Source organism: Medicago sativa, chromosome 3 (assembly GCF_051527215.1).
Source record: "Medicago sativa cultivar Bolivia chromosome 3, Bolivia_mono, whole genome shotgun sequence".
Lineage (NCBI taxonomy): Eukaryota > Viridiplantae > Streptophyta > Magnoliopsida > Fabales > Fabaceae > Medicago > Medicago sativa.
Window position 1 is genome coordinate 35,456,947 of NC_140751.1, and position 17,116 is coordinate 35,474,062.

The 17,116-nt window shown below is 37.4% G+C and overlaps 2 pseudogenes; both read left to right on the forward strand.

Annotated features, from left to right (window-relative positions):
• Window positions 1-17,116, forward strand: part of LOC146937347 (uncharacterized) — an 86,491-nt pseudogene that overhangs the window by 14,910 nt on the left and 54,465 nt on the right.
• On the forward strand, window positions 2,552-6,940 carry LOC146937348 (uncharacterized; annotated as a pseudogene).

The following is a 17,116-nucleotide window of genomic DNA, read 5'->3' on the forward strand; positions in this document are numbered from 1 at the left end:
GTATTGGGACCAGAAATTGTCCAACAGACTACCGAGAAGGTGAAGTTAATTAGAAACAAGATGAAAGAGTCGCAGGATAGACAGAAGAGTTGTCATCATAAGCGCAGGAAGGATCTTGAGTTTCAAGAAGGAGACCATGTGTTTTTGAGAGTCACTCCCGTGACGGGTGTTGGACGTGCATTGAAGTCAAAGAAGTTGACTCCGAGGTTTATTGGTCCATATCAGATTTCAGAAAGGATTGGAACGGTTGCTTATAGGATGGGTTTGCCACCACATCTTTCGAACTTGTATGATGTGTTCCATGTATCGCAACTTCGGAAGTATGTGCCGGATCCATCCCATGTGATTCCAAAAGATGATGTGCAAGTAAGGGACGACCTTACCATCGAGACCTTACCAGTAAGGATAGAAGATCGTGAAGTGAAGAGGCTGAGAGGCAAGGAAATATCCCTTGTGAAAGTCGTTTAGCAAGGAGCAGCTGGTGAAAGTTTGACGTGGGAATTGGAGAGTAAGATGCGCGAATCTTACCCAGAGTTGTTTGAACAAGGATCATTTACGAGGACGTAAATATTCTAAGTGGGGGAGAGTTGTAACGCCCACTTTTTCATAATTATTATTTGGGTGAATTATTGCATTTTATTAGAATATTATTATTATTATTGTTATTATATTTATATTGGTGGAATATATGTTAATAGTTGATAATATAAGTATTATTCTTAAGTGGGGGAGAAATATTATTATTAGTAGAAATAATTAATAGGGGAAAGAGTAGGATTGCGATGAGAAGAGCAATTAGGGAAAGAATAAAATCTGTAAGTGAGAAGGAAAAATTAGAACGTGTACAACTGAGAAAAGAGGAGAGAAAGAAGAGAAGTCACAGATAACCCTAAGAACGAAGAACTTGGCTGTTGGATTTCAGAAAGATAATCTAAGGTAAGGGTGGGACTAACTCTCATTGTTAACAAGTTTTGATTCATAGGAAGTGGTCAATTGTTGTAGGTTTAAGGGATTGGGATTAGGTCAAAAATCATTAAAAGTGGAAGAATTAAGTGAACTTTGATGTAGTTTGATGTAGAAAGATGTTAATTAGTCATAGAAAACGTTTAGATGTTGATTTATAATGAATTTGGGGCCTGGGTAGTGAGAATTGGATGACTGAGATGTGTTGCAGAGCTGCGACAGAACCCTGTTCTGTCATCGCTCGCAACTGCGAGCGTTCCCACTCGCAACTGCGAGCAACCCCGTTGAGCTCGCCATTGCGAGTAGCTTTCCTCGCAACTGCGAGTAACCCCTTAGCTCGCAACTACGAGTAATGTTGTGTGCAACTGCGAGTTCCCCTGATGAACTCGCCGTTGCGAGTAGTTTAGCTCGCCACTACGAGTTAGTGCAGTACAGACCTGCTGTTTCGTAAATTGTTGCAGTTTTGACTTGTTTCCTTGATGGAATAGGTTCTGATGTATAAATGAAAAATGTTGTTGACTTAATCGTTGTTCCAGTAGATGCTGTTTGATGTGATGAAATCCTTGTGAGTAATTATTAATGAATTTAACATGAAAAATGAAGTTGTTGCATTTAGAGTCGAGTTGATGCATAGTCGGCGATGGGGGCTTAATGCCCGACAGGTCCAAATATGACCTTAGCGATGGGGGCTTAACGCCCTGGTGGTACCACATCCATGTTGAAGTTGTCTAAGTTGTTGTTGGAGTTGTTGTTGCATTGTAGAGTCATCATAACTTATAATAAATGATGAATGATGTGATGATGTTGCTGTCCTGCCGTTGTTGTTGTTATCCTAACGTTAATAAATGATATTAATGATGAGTTATAAGAATGAATATGTTGCTTTTGGTAACTATGAAGTTGTTGACTACTTAGCTTTGTTAAATGATGTTAAAATGATGATATTAATGTTAGATATATGCTGTTGGTTATCTTTTTATGAATTATTATTTGTTAATTAATGAATGTGAAATCTCACCCCTTCTGCTTGAAAATGTTGCCCTTCGTGTGGGTAACTTGCAGGTAACCAGGACTAGCTGTGTTTGTGAGTAGACTACTCACATCGTGTCTAGGATGCTCTGATACGTAACAGGATGGGGATTGTCTGATGCTTGTTTTTCCTTGTTACGTATTTTATTTTAATAATGTTGAAGTATTTTATGAAGACTAATTGAGATGTTAAGTTATGGCCTTTTAATGCCAAGGATTTTATGAGATGATGTAAACTAAATTCCGATGCATTTGATTATTGAATTTTATAAGACAGGTTGCTTAAATAAATAGTATTTCCATTACTATAATTGTTGGAAATGATGTATGTGATGCTCCGTTATGATGATAAACTCTGATAATTTTTATGAAATTTTTAAGTTGGGAAAACGGGGTGTTACAATTGGTATCAGAGCAGGTCGGTCCGTCCGACCAAGTAGAGAGTCGAGTTGTGTCTTTTAGCAGTTGAAATATCATTATTATGTTACTTTAATTGTTGTGTGTTGTGCAGAGTAGAGACCTGGAGGCTGCAAACCTTATCTGTTATAAGAGGACTAGAATGGCTGGAAGAAATGATGCTGCGATTGCTGCTGCTTTGGAAGCTGTAGCCCAAGCTGTGGGACAACATCCAAATGTTGGTGCTGGTGTGAACGCTGATGTGAGAATGTTGGATACCTTTGTGAGGAATCATCCTCCTACTTTCAAAGGAAGGTACGACCCTGATGGAGCACAGACGTGGCTCAAAGAGGTTGAAAGAATTTTCAGAGTTATGCAATGTACTGATGATCAGAAGGTGCGTTTTGGTACGCACATGCTGGCCGTGGAAGCTGATGACTGGTGGGTGAGCGTTCAACCTACCCTAGAGCAGAATGATGCGGTTATTACTTGGGCTGTGTTTAGGGAAGAGTTCCTAAACAGATATTTTCCTGAAGATGTTCGCGGAAGGAAAGAGATCGAGTTCCTTGAGTTTAAGCAAGGAAACATGTCGGTGACAAAGTATGCAGCGAAGTTTGTGGAGCTGGCTCAGTTCTATCCACACTATACCGGAGACAATGCTGAGTTTTCTAAGTGTATCAAGTTTGAGAATGGTTTGCGTGCTGATATTAAGTGAGTCATTGGTTACCAACAGATCCGTGACTTTTCTGCTTTGGTGAGCAGATGTAGAAGCTACGAAGATGATTCAAAGGCTCATTATAAGATTATGACTGAGAGGAGGGGTAAGCAGCAACAGAATCGTGGGAAGCCTTATAATGCTCCAGCTGATAAGGGCAAGAAAAGGGTGAATGATGAGGGAAGACCTAAGAAGAATGAGACTCCTGCTGGGATTGTTTGTTTCAAATGTGGAGAAAAAGGTCACAAGAGTAATGCTTGTAGTGCTAATGAGATAAAAGGGTGCTTCTGTTGTGGCGTCAAGGGGCATACGGTTTCAGAATGCAAGCACGACGACATTATTTGTTTCAATTGTGGTGGAAAGGGGCACATTTCTTCTCAGTGTACTGAACCAAAGAAGGCCCCGACCAAGGGTAAAGTGTTTGCTTTAGCTGGTACTCAGACAGCTAGTGAGGACCGTTTGATCAGAGGTACTTGTTTCATTAATAATATTCCTTTAATTGCTATCATAGATATTGGTGCCACACATTGTTTTATTGCTACTGATTGTGCTTCGAGGTTGAGTCTTGATGTGTCACCAATGAATGGAGAGATGGTTGTCGAAACCCCATCTAATGGTTCGGTAACTACCTCTAGAGTATGTTTGAGTTGTCCTTTGTCTATGTTTGGTAGAGATTTTGCTATGGATCTAATTTGTTTGCCATTGAAAGGAATGGATGTAATTCCTTGTATGAATTGGTTAGAGTATAATTATGCTCACATAAATTGTTTCAACAAGACGGTGCGGTTTTCTTCTCCAGAAGAGGAAGCGGAGCCCAAATTTATAACTACTAAGCAGTTGAAGCAGCTGATGCTTGATGGAAGTCAATTGTTTTCTTTGATGGCGTCCTTGTCCATTGAGAACCAGGCGAAGATTGATAAGTTGCAAGTTGTGTGTGAATTTCCAGAAGTATTTCCTGATGAAATTCCTGACGTGCCGCCGGAGAGAGAAGTTGAATTTACTATTGATCTTGTTCCAGGAACGAAGCCTGTGTCTATGACGCCTTATCGTATGTCAGCTTCAGAGTTAGCAGAATTAAAGAAACAGTTAAAAGAATTGTTAGACAAGAAGTTTATAAGGCCAAGTGTATCACCTTGGAGAGCACCAGTGTTGCTAGTAAAGAAGAAGGACGGAAGTATGAGATTGTCCCTTGACTATCGTCAGTTGAACAAAGTAACGATAAAGAATAGATACCCCCTTCCCAGAATTGATGATTTGATGGATCAGCTAGTGGGTGCACGTGTATTTAGCAAAATTGACTTGAGGTCAGGTTATCATCAGATTAAAGTGAAGGATGAAGATATTAAGAAGACGGCCTTTAGGACGCGTTACAGACATTATGAATATTCTGTAATGCCGTTCGGAGTATCTAACGCACCAGGTGTGTTTATGGAGTACATGAATCGCATTTTCCATGACTATTTGGATCGTTTCGTGGTTGTATTCATAGATGATATTTTGATATATTCAAAGTCTGAAGAAGAGCATGCTGAACATTTGAAGATCGTCCTGCAAGTATTGAAAGAAAAGAAGTTATATGCCAAGTTATCTAAATGTGAATTCTGGTTGAAAGAAGTAAGTTTTCTTGGTCATATTATCTCTAGTAGTGGTATTGCAGTAGATCCATCCAAAGTTGATGCAGTATCAAGATGGGAGACTCCAAAGTCAGTTACCAAAGTTAGAAGCTTTTTGGGGCTAGCAGGTTATTACCGAAGATTTATAGATGGATTTTCTAAGTTAGCACTTCCGTTAACACAGTTGACGTGTAAAGGCAAAACCTTTGTGTGGGATGTTCAGTGTGAGAACAGTTTTAATGAGTTGAAGAAACGTTTGATGATGGCTCCAGTTTTAATTTTGCCAAAACCTGATGAACCTTTTGTGGTGTATTGTGATGCGTCCAAGTTGGGCTTAGGTGGTGTGCTTATGCAAGATGGCAAGGTAGTGGCTTATGCTTCAAGACAGTTGAGGATACATGAGAAGAACTATCCTACACATGATTTAGAGTTGGCTGTTGTGGTTTTTGTGTTGAAAATTTGGAGACACTATTTGTACGGTTCCAGATTTGAGGTGTTCAGCGATCATAAAAGTCTGAAATATTTATTTGATCAAAAGGAGTTGAACATGAGGCAGAGGAGATGGCTCGAGTTACTAAAAGACTATGATTTTGGGTTGAATTATCATCCTGGAAAAGCTAATGTTGTTGCAGATGCATTGAGTAGGAAGACTTTACACTTGTCGGCGATGATGGTTAAAGAGATGGAATTGCTTGAACAGTTCAGAGACATGTGTTTGGTTTGTGAAGTGTCGCCAAAGAGTGTGAAATTGGGGATGTTGAAAATCAACAATGAATTTCTGGATAGTATCAGAGAGGCGCAGAAAGTAGATGTGAAGTTGGTATATTTAATGGTTGCAAGCGATCCTGCTGTAGACAGTGACTTTAAGGTTGATGAGCAAGGAGTGTTGAGGTTTCGAGGAAGAATTTGTATTCCTGATAATGATGAGATGAAGAAGATGATTCTTGAAGAAGGCCATAGAAGCAGTTTGAGTATTCATCCAGGAGCTGCTAAAATGTATCAGGATTTGAAGAAAATGTTTTGGTGGTCTGGTTTGAAGCGCGACGTGGAACAATTTGTGTATGCATGTTTGACTTGTCAGAAGTCGAAAGTTGAGCATCAGAAACCTGCTGGGTTATTGACACCGCTAGAGATTCCGGAATGGAAATGGGATAGTATATCCATGGATTTTGTGATGAGTTTGGCGAATACCAACAAAGGGAATGATGCAATTTGGGTGATCGTGGATAGATTGACGAAGTCGGCTCATTTCATTCCAATTAATATTACTTTTCCTGTGTCCTAGTTAGCAGAGATTTATATTAGAGATGTTGTGAAGCTACATGGTGTCCCATCGAGCATTGTGTCGGATAGAGATCTGAGGTTTACATCAAGGTTCTGGAAGATTTTGCATGAGGCTTTGGGTACTAATTTGAAGTTGAGTTCAGTGTACCACCCACAGACAGATGGACAGTCGAAAAGGACAATTCAGTCGCTGGAAGATTTATTGAGGGTTTGTGTGCTTGAGCAAGGTGGAACTTGGGATAGTTATCTACCTCTGATAGAGTTCACTTACAACAACAGTCACCATGCTAGTATTGGAATGGCACCCTTCGAGGCTTTGTATGGTCGGAGGTGTAGGACTCCGTTGTGTTGGTTTGAAACAGGTGAGAATGTGGTATTGGGACCAGAAATTGTCCAACAGACTACCGAGAAGGTGAAGTTAATTAGAAACAAGATGAAAGAGTCGCAGGATAGACATAAGAGTTATAATGATAAGCGCAGGAAGGATCTTGAGTTTCAAGAAGGAGACCATGTGTTTATGAGAGTCACTCCCGTGACGGGTGTTGGACGTGCATTGAAGTCAAAGAAGTTGACTCCGAGGTTTATTGGCCCGTATCAGATTTCAGAAAGGATTGGAACGGTTGCTTATAGGGTGGGTTTGCCACCACATCTTTCGAACTTGCATGATGTGTTCCATGTATCGCAACTTCGGAAGTATGTGCCGGATCCATCCCATGTGATTCCAAAAGATGATGTGAAAGTAAGGGACAACATTACCATCGAGACCTTACCAGTAAGGATAGAAGATCGTGAAGTGAAGAGGCTGAGAGGCAAGGAAATATCCCTTGTGAAAGTCGTTTGGGAAGGAGCAGCTGGTGAAAGTTTGACGTGGGAATTGGAGAGTAAGATGCGAGAATCTTACCCAGAGTTGTTTGAACAAGGATCATTTACGAGGACGTAAATAATCTACGTGGGGGAGAGTTGTAACGCCAACTTTTTCATAATTATTATTTGGATGAATTATTGCATTTTATTAGAATATTATTATTATTATTGTTATTATATTTATATTGGTGGAATATATGTTAATAGTTGATAATATAAGTATTATTCTTAAGTGGGGGAGAAATATTATTATTAGTAGAAATAATTAATAGGGGAAAGAGTAGGATTGCGGTGAGAAGAGCAATTAGGGAAAGAATAAAATCTGTAAGTGAGAAGGAAAAATTAGAACGCGTACAACTGAGAAAAGAGGAGAGAAAGAAGAGAAGTCAGAGATAACCCTAAGAACGAAGAACGCGGCTGTTGGATTTCAGAAAGATAATCTAAGGTAAGGGTGGGACTAACTCTCATTGTTAACAAGTTTTGATTCATAGGAAGTGGTCAATTGTTGTAGGTTTAAGGGATTGGGATTAGGTCAAAAATCATTAAAAGTGGAAGAATTAAGTGAACTTTGATGTAGTTTGATGTAGAAAGATGTTAATTAGTCATAGAAAACGTTTAGATGTTGATTTATAATGAATTTGGGGCCTGGGTAGTGAGAATTGGATGATTGAGATGTGTTGCAGAGCTGCGACAGAACCCTGTTCTGTCATCGCTCGCAACTGCGAGCGTTCCCACTCGCAACTGCGAGCAACCCCGTTGAAAGAATTAAGCTACTCGCCATTGCGAGTAGCTTTCCTCGCAACTGTGAGTAACCCCTTAGCTCGCCATTGCGAGTAGTTTAGTTCGCCACTACGAGTTAGTGCAGTACAGACCTGCTGTTTCGCAAACTGTTGCAGTTTTGACTTGTTTCCTTGATGGAATAGGTTCTGATGTATAAATGAAAAATGTTGTTGACTTAATCGTTGTTCCAGTAGATGATGTTTGATGTGATGAAATCCTTATGAGTAATTATTAAGGAATTTAACATGAAAAATGAAGTTGTTGCATTTAGAGTCGAGTTGATGCATAGTCGGCGATGGGGGCTTAATGCCCGACAGGTTCTTTGTGACCTTAGCGATGGGGGCTTAATGCCTGACAGGTCCAAATATGACCTTAGCGATGGGGGATTAACGCCCCGGTTGTAACACCCTAATTCCCGACGATAATTTTACATAATAATAATCATGGTTTTAACGAAAGAGGGTGTCACACACATTCATTAATCTTACTACATAATAAAATAATAAAGAATCATATACAACAGCAGAAGATCCTTCATAAGAATTTCATTATTATAAAATATCTTTTCTTCAAAATTATTTAAGAAAAATAGCATAAAACATCAAAGTGCTTAAACTTCATAATTCAGGGACAGTCAACGTTTAGCCCAACCCAGTGTTACAGATCAGAGCACATATTTATTCGACTACTTTATATCATAAATAATAACTACAAGAGTATATCCCTGTTGCCACCTTCTAAGCATCCCGCAAAGCTAAAACTCCCCGTCCTGAGTGTCTGTACCCCAAGGATACAGACACCAAATACACAAACAACAGCAAAGGGGTGAGAATTCACAACATAACATATATTGGGGTACATGAATAATAAAGCATATAATCTTATCATCATTGGTCCTTCATTCACATCGTCATCAATTATTCATCATATCATCATCAATCATTCATCATGATACTCATACAATTTATTTCATAAAACATCATTAATACATACATCTTATGCACACCTTTAACACACATACCATATTCACATCATTAGCACATATCACAGTTCACCTATCATGACCTATATGCAACGTACTTCATTCCTAGACCTACATGCATGCCGGTACCGGATCCTATCGTCATAATAATGTAGTTCAGAGATGTGTTACTGAAACATACATTTCGTCATTCGTCATTCGTCATTCGTCATTATGCAGTATGATATGATGCATGAAGACTCACCAAACATCATTTAGAAAGACACATAAACAACACATCATCTTTACCTCATAGTCATTCGTCATTTTTCATCATTCGTCATTATTCATCTTTCGTCATTCTTCGTCTTTCGTCATTTTAACAATCATAACGTCATTATACATCATCATTAACACATTATCATTAATTAACATCATATGTTCATCTGATTATGTCTAACTCATTCTCTTATCAGAACTCATGTCATGTTTAGAACCTACACTCATCCTTGGTTTCTTCTACATTTTCTGTACCATTTACTCCTAGTAACCAACCATATCCTTCATCCTAGGTCTTTATGATTTTTACTACTCCCTCGTCTTTCCTCCTAGTAACTTCTGTCCATACGACTAGACTTATTAAGTCATAAGACCCTATCATCAGTTATTAAATTCATCATTATTATCGTCTATTACCTTAGTCCTCTAACATCATACACTAATTTTACTTGGTTTGTACCTTTAAAAGTATAGTTTAAATCATTAGACTCAATCTTTATTCTAAGTTTCTTCTATTATCTTTGTCTCTTGTTTATGAACTATTGCTAAAACAATCATCTTTTCTTATCTTATCCCTTACCTTTCTTCTCATTCATCTTACTCTCTTTTATTAGATTCATATCCTGACTCACCGCTCTTACTACCCCTCATGCCATTCATTTAATTCGTACACAACTTTCTATCTCAGTTTACATTTCATCCAAACAACCCCAACATTGTAATCAGTTCTCTAAATTCATCCTCGTTATTTCTTCTGTTATGATCTTGTGTCATTAATCATAAGTAACTCGATATTCATCACATCTTTCAACACATCTCTTTATTTAACCTGCTCCTCTCTAATCCTCACTCACCTACGCCTCATCGTGTCTTTATCTTTACTCTTTTACCTTGACTCCTTTCCGCATCAACCTGACAATTTTCCTAAGTTCACACTCTTCATATAGTCTCGTTGCTATATCATTTTCATATTTATTAGTTCATGAATAACCCTCTTACATCTCACTTTACTTTCCACTTAAGTCTTTCATAAGCATCTTTGTTTACGTCGTTCATCATCATCATATGACATTTATACTATCATCATACCTCATCATCTTATAACGTGAATATCACATCCATCGGTTAACATCATATCTACATATTAGTTTACATTTTTGTCAAACCAACATCATATTTAGATCCCACATCCATTCTTAATTTACCCTCGTTCTCTTCATTTTTTCTTCTATAGACACATTATATCCTTCATCCTCAATCACTATTCCATTCTCCACATAATGGTTTCCATCTATACATCTAGCTTCTTATGTTCTTAAGATCCTATCATCATGTATTAGTCCCTCATTATTGTCGTCTATACCCTAAAATTGGTTTGGTATAGTTCATGTTATTTCTAACTAATCTTATCCCCACCTTTACTCTTCTCTAATACTTTTGATGACCATCTTATTTTAAAGTCATTATGGCAAAAGAAACTACTCATATAACCCTTAATTAAATTCATCTCATTTAGGTTTATTGATTTGGGGCCTTACTATACATCTTAGGAACCTTCTGGAGGCATATAAATAGGTCAAAAATAGTCTAAGTCTACAGTGCATCGTGGCACGTTGAGTTCCCATTATGGCACGTTTGGACAGATCAAAAATGGGTTTCGTTCCTGGAAAAATCGTGGCACGTTGGGCTTCAATCGTGGCACGATTGGGACGATTCCAGAACTCAGAAAACAGCGTTTTTACCCTCGAATATGCTCCTAACTTAGCTATAAACCTTTGTTCTTGACCACGTTTAATCCTAAATCGATAGGGAACATTACCTAGAGTTACCCTAACAACTACACACTAACTTTTCCATTATCTCATCGGATTACCTAATCTTTCAAGATTAAAAACTACAATTTATAAACCCTAAATTGATCTCGTAAATTCCATTCATTTGACAACATCATCACCTTTGTTCATCACCATAATTCCATCATAAATCGTATTACATTAATACATCATACTAAATAGATCATCATAAATTAAACAACCTAAAGTGGTAGGAATCTCCCCCTTACCTCGAATCTTCGAAGTCACAGCTTTCTGGCTCTCTTCTCCGAAACTAGGGTTTTTCTCCTCCTCTTCTCTCTTCTTCTCTTGTTTCTACGTTTCAGCAAAAGTGAGACCTCTGATTGTCAATTCTCTATTTATACTTGGGCTAGGCTCCTACTATTATTCTTTCTATTTTATTTTCCATTATTTTTACTTCTCCCTCCCCCACTTAATTAAAACTTCTATTCTACACCTCCCGCCTCTACATTACTTTATTTATTTTCCCTTTCATCATAATAATCCTTATAGCACGTCATTAATCATCATATGTCTATTTCTTCATAGATAACATAATATTCTAGCATCATAACACCATTATTATAAAAAGAAATAAAGAATTCTTCTAATTAACTTCATTAAATCATTACATCTAATTTTCGGGGTGTTACACCGGTGGTACCACATGCATGTTAAATCATTACATCATAACTTATAATAAATGATGAATGATGTGATGATGTTGCTGTCCTGCCGTTGTTGTTGCTGTCCTAACTTTAATAAATGATATAAATGATGAGTTAGAAGAATGAATATGTTGCTTTTGCTAACTACGAAGTTGTTGACTACTTAGCTTTGTTAAATGATGTTAAAATGATGATATTAATGTTAGATATATGATGTTGGTTATCTTTTTATGAATTATTATTTGTTAATTAATGAATGTGAAATCTCACCCCTTCTGCTTGAAAATGTTGCCCTTCGTATGGGTAACTTGCAGGTAACCAGGACTAGCTGTGTTCGTGAGTATACTCCTCACATCGTGTCTAGGATGCTCTGATACGTAACGGGATGGGGATTGTCTGATGCTTGTTTTTCCTTGTTACGTATTTTATTTTAATAATGTTGAAGTATTTTATGAAGACTAATTGAGATGTTAAGTTATGGCCTTTTAATGCCAAGGATTTTATGAGATGATGTAAACTAAATTCTGCTGCATTTGATTATTGAATTTTATAAGACAGGTTGCTTAAATAAATAGTATTCCCATTACTATAATTGTTGGAAATGATGTATGTGATGCTCCGTTATGATGATAAACTCTGATAATTTTTATGAAATTTTTAAGTTGGGAAAACGGGGTGTTACATTGTTGACAATGCAATAGTTGATTGTGTTTTGCTAGCCCATGATATCATATTCTCAACAAGAAACTGACAGTTTCCACTAGTTGATTTTCCTTCAATCATATGACCAGCATAATCAGCATCACATAATCCAACGAACTTATAATCAAAGAATTTCTTATAAAGAAGTCCAAGATTAGTTGTTCTTTTCAAATATCTAAAGATTCTCTTAACAACTGGTAAATGAGATTCTCTGGGATCTGATTGAAACCTTGCACATATGCATTCATTAAATAAAATATCAGGTCTAGATGCAGTTAGGTATACCAGTGAACCTATCATACCTCTGAACAACTTCTGATCTACCATTGCTCCTGAGTCTTCTTTGCTTAAGGTGCAGGTTGGATGCATTGAAGTGTTCATCTATGAAATTCTAGGACGTTGGTTTTAAAATGTTCTATGCGATGTTCCAACACTAGACGCACAAATACGAATGTTGAGTTTAATGTTTAAACATCTTACTTAACTAACATATGAATGTAAAAGTAAAGACAAGAAAATAAAAGGCACAGGAGAATTGTTTTACAACAAAATTTGCATTTTGCGACTTTTAAAATGACTGATTGCGACTGTTATAAGGGTCGCAAATGTACATTTGCGACCGTTCCCTACCAGTCGCGAATGTTGGAGTCGCAACTGTCTTTTGCTACAGTTCAAAGAAGGGTCACACCAACTGCCGCAAAAGGTGTTGCGACAGTTCCCAACAGTCGCAAAGTATGAGCTTTAATATAATTTAAACGGGCTTGCGACCCCTCACAACAGTCGCAAATGTTTATTTTCAAATAAAAAAATTAAATGGCGCAATTTTTGTTGACAATTTAAATAAATATATTAATAAATACTTAAAATACATGAATATATAACAAAAATATCTAAATCTCATTCATATAATTCTTTCAGCAGTAACAATCAAAACAATAGATAAATTACATAGTTTAAACTACAAAATCAAATCCAACATATATAATTCAACTCCAAAAGACTCAGCAACCAACAACATGAAAGGCATCCAACATCCAAAAAACTCAAAGAGACCTGCAGTTGAAACAGAACAGCGTGAAATGCATCAACACTTCAAAATAAAAACACAGTAGTTACTCATAAAATAAGCAGGAAGGAATTTTACTTGCAAAGAATGAATAGTACAACATCCAAACATAGCTACTAAAACTCTCCCCTTAAAGATCAACCTGCAAAATTATGCAGGAAAATAGTCATGACTAAAACTTAGCACCTATAGACTATAATGGATAGAATCTTGGGTTTTGTTTAGTGTCTCACTTGATATAAATGTGCTGGAATGAGTAAGAAAGAGATAGTTGAGAATACAATGCACAAAAACAAAGGGTTAACAGATGGAATTATTTCACTTTATGCTTAGTTACTTTCTTCAACATTTTTGAGAAAGAAGTTCCATAGGCCTAACAGATGCAGCTAATTTCAAACTCAAAGTCCTCAATTTAACTTAAACTCATTCTCTTTATGCTTCTTTACAATCAAACATTGAAGAGAGTCTAGGAAGTTATTTTCAGCAAAAGCAACAAAATTTATCAGATCAAAATAGTTTTATTGCAACTGTTTACGCTGATTTTTGGTAAACAATCGCTGGTTTAAAAATAGTTACTTGCAAGATCAACCAGTAAATCTTAGGAGCATATTTGTGCTTTGTTGTTTCCAGAAAAATGTAATGTTCTTAAAGGATTGGATAAATAGAAATAAAGTAAACACTCAAATTTAACCCAGTTGAATCCAATCGAAATTTGTTAAATAAAAACAAGATGAATTGCTCAAAAGAAATAAGTAAAATGTAAAGATATTTAAGAAAACAAACGTAAATTGCATTGATTGAATGTAAATAGGTACACAGATTCATACATTGCAACTTGTGACTCGTTGCTCGCTTCCATACGGATAATTTGAGTGTACATTTTGTATGATTGAATTGTGACCACTTTTCCTTAGGAAAAACTACTATGTATACAAATAGGAATAACTACCTAAATTCGAATTCAAATCTATAACTACAGAAAACTAACAAGCCTTATCCATCCAATTTGAATTTCGAACGCGCCTTTAGAAATGTCTGTTGCTTGCCCTTATACGCAGTGATAACTGTTCCTCGATAGGTTTCGTCTGTCGAACTGAAACACGTGTTCCCAGCAAGTTCAACTTCGATAAAGACCTAAGAGCAATTTTTATTTCTTCGATGATAAGGTCAACTTTCTTTGACTACATTTAATGATAGCCTTCAAAAATATAGGCTAACAAATTGCCCCCTAGGAACGTCATTTTCGACTCATCTTCTTGATAGGGAGAAAAAGATGTTTCTGACCCCGATGGATATACTCTAACTTAATCGACCTTTGAAGTCTATGACGTCATTCGTTCAGAGAAACAATTTCAAAAGACGAGATTTTAGTGTCCCCACCATAGTTAGTGGGCCACGTTCCAGTCATTGGGAACTACCATCTTGTAAAAAAAATGTCAACGCAGGATGTTGATACATGTCTAGATCAAAAGGCTATAAAACATAAAGTATTTACCTTCATCTTTCAGCTTTCCAACTTTCCCCTTTTCACTGTTCATTCTTCTTCTTCGCAAAGAAGCTCCACTAAGGAAACCCCTTTTTTCAAAATTTCATCTTTTTCCAGAAAAAATCATACTGTTTCGTTCATCGCTTCCATTCACCAAACATTCTCATCATGACGAACCCATCAATTTCTCTAAAGAACTCTCTGGCGGTGCTCCTGTGTTCATAGAAGAACCGGATATCAAGGAAGCTGAAGACAAAATCTGGAAATCCTAGGTAATTATCTCTTGCCCTAAATCATTACATGCATTATTAGGGCCGCTCCCAATATACAAAGAAACCCCAAAAAGTCTTAGCGTTGTTTTTCCTTGTGTTGAAGAACAACTACCTTTAATCTTCACCAAAGGTCCATACGACCTGAGTTTCTTAAAATCCAAGTTCAAAACAGAGCCAAAAATTGATAAAAGTGACCCCTACATTGGCTGGTTGGACAAGTTAGAAAAAAAAGAAAGGCCAATTTTGGAAAGATGTAGGAATCTTTCACCTTATCCAGCTGTCTAGGCAAGGACCCAAATATCACAATGAACAGATAATCGCTGCTTTACACTTTTGGAATCCCTCGACAAACAGCTTTCACTTGAAGTGTGGTATGCTTACGCCCACTCTGCTAGATGTTGCAGGCATTACCAGCCTCAAACCTACTGGCCAAACCTTTGATCCTGATAACCATCACTCAGAATTTTCATTTGACTTTGCCAGACCTGCATATGGTAATTTTATTATATATCACCATGACACTTCGACTGCTGAAGTTTTTGACAAAGAGCACATTGCCTTTTTGACTTATTGGTTATCTAGGTTCATTTTTCTGTTCAAGGTCTATCCAAATCCCTAAAAGATTGACAACCTTAGCCATTCAGTTACATGAAGGCAAAGATATTTTCCTAGGCAAACTTATTTTAGGATCTTTGTATGAAAACTTGAACCAAGCAGTGGCGAGTATTAAAGAATTCCCATCCCAAGGTAGTCTTATCATTCCTGGTCCTATTTGGCTATTTCAACTGTGGCTCTTGGCACTTTTACGATGAAACTGGCTATCACCCTTCCTACTCACCTTTCGAAAGCATATGAGGATAGTCCTATTGAAGGCATAGGCCTGGCCATGCTCCAATATGGAAATAGGACTTCTCAGGACTTGTTCTCCATTGCTTTTAATGCCCTTTTAGGGTGTGACGTTTTTACTCCTGCTTTGGCCCCATTTGCTATCAGATCTCGAGGGCCAACCTGGTTTACAAGAGAATTTCCAGCAATTTCTGTCGAAAATAAGGCAGAAACTAATGCCATCTGGGAAGCCTATTTGACTCCCACGCTTCTGTCCAGCAGGATCACAGCTGGTGGTCCCTACGGGTTGTGTGGCTATCAGCCAAATCATGTCGCCAGACAATTTGGTTTGGTTCAACCCAAGCCTACTTCCTTGTATAACAGCATAGACGACTTGAGGCAGCCATTGATAGAACACCTGTGGAGGTCAACTTTACGCAAGGCTGAGAGACAAACGCTTGTTTTCAAGCCCATTTCATTTGCTTTATCTACTTCATGCACTGAGGCATTCTTTCGATGGTGGCGAGACTATTATAAGCTCCAGACCAATCGAGTGAATCTCGACCATTTGCTTCCTCAACTAATTCTTGCTTTTAACACTGTGCAGAACAGGACTAAGAAGAGCAAAGGTACGCATATTCGAGAAATTCAGGCTTTTCAGAAATATTTTCAAACTACATATTACCCTTTACATTTAAAACGGACAGTTAACTATGCCGCCCAAACTTTAAGAAATAAAATTTACGACAAACTTCCTTCGATGAAGTTTCCACCTTTCACTCCCAATAAATATCTTTTTACATTACATTTTAAAATGAAATTCCTGCCATTGCCAACCAGTAAGTTGGCATTAGCTTTTAGGCCACCATATCCAAAATGGCTACCTTGTGTTTCTTCACTGAGAATGAAACAAAAATTAATAAAGAGAGATGAGGATAAAGTGGCTGCATCGAAATGCGATCTATTCATTTTTGAAGGTCATCTTGGCTTAGACCTACCTCATATTCGAATCACTTCTCCAATAGGAGTAGGTATGAAATCATCAAATTTTAGAACAAATAAACAATTTAGAGAGAAAAACAATTGCCTCTTATCTCTTTATCTATTTGCTTGCAGCTATTTCCCTGGATTCAAGATATGGAGACCAAGGTGATGATGAGGATGAACTGAAACCATCGAAGTCTAAGTCAGGGAAACCATCAAAAAAGAAAAAATCTTCTAAATCAGAGAAGAAACAGATTGAACCCTCTTCTGAACCATCTCCCAAGGAAATTGAGGCCCCTGCGCCTGAAGATCATGTAAGTCCCCTTTAACTCGATCTATCTGCGAATGCTACTTTGCGTGATAGTATCTTATTGTTAAAGTCTTTTCAGCCTGACTC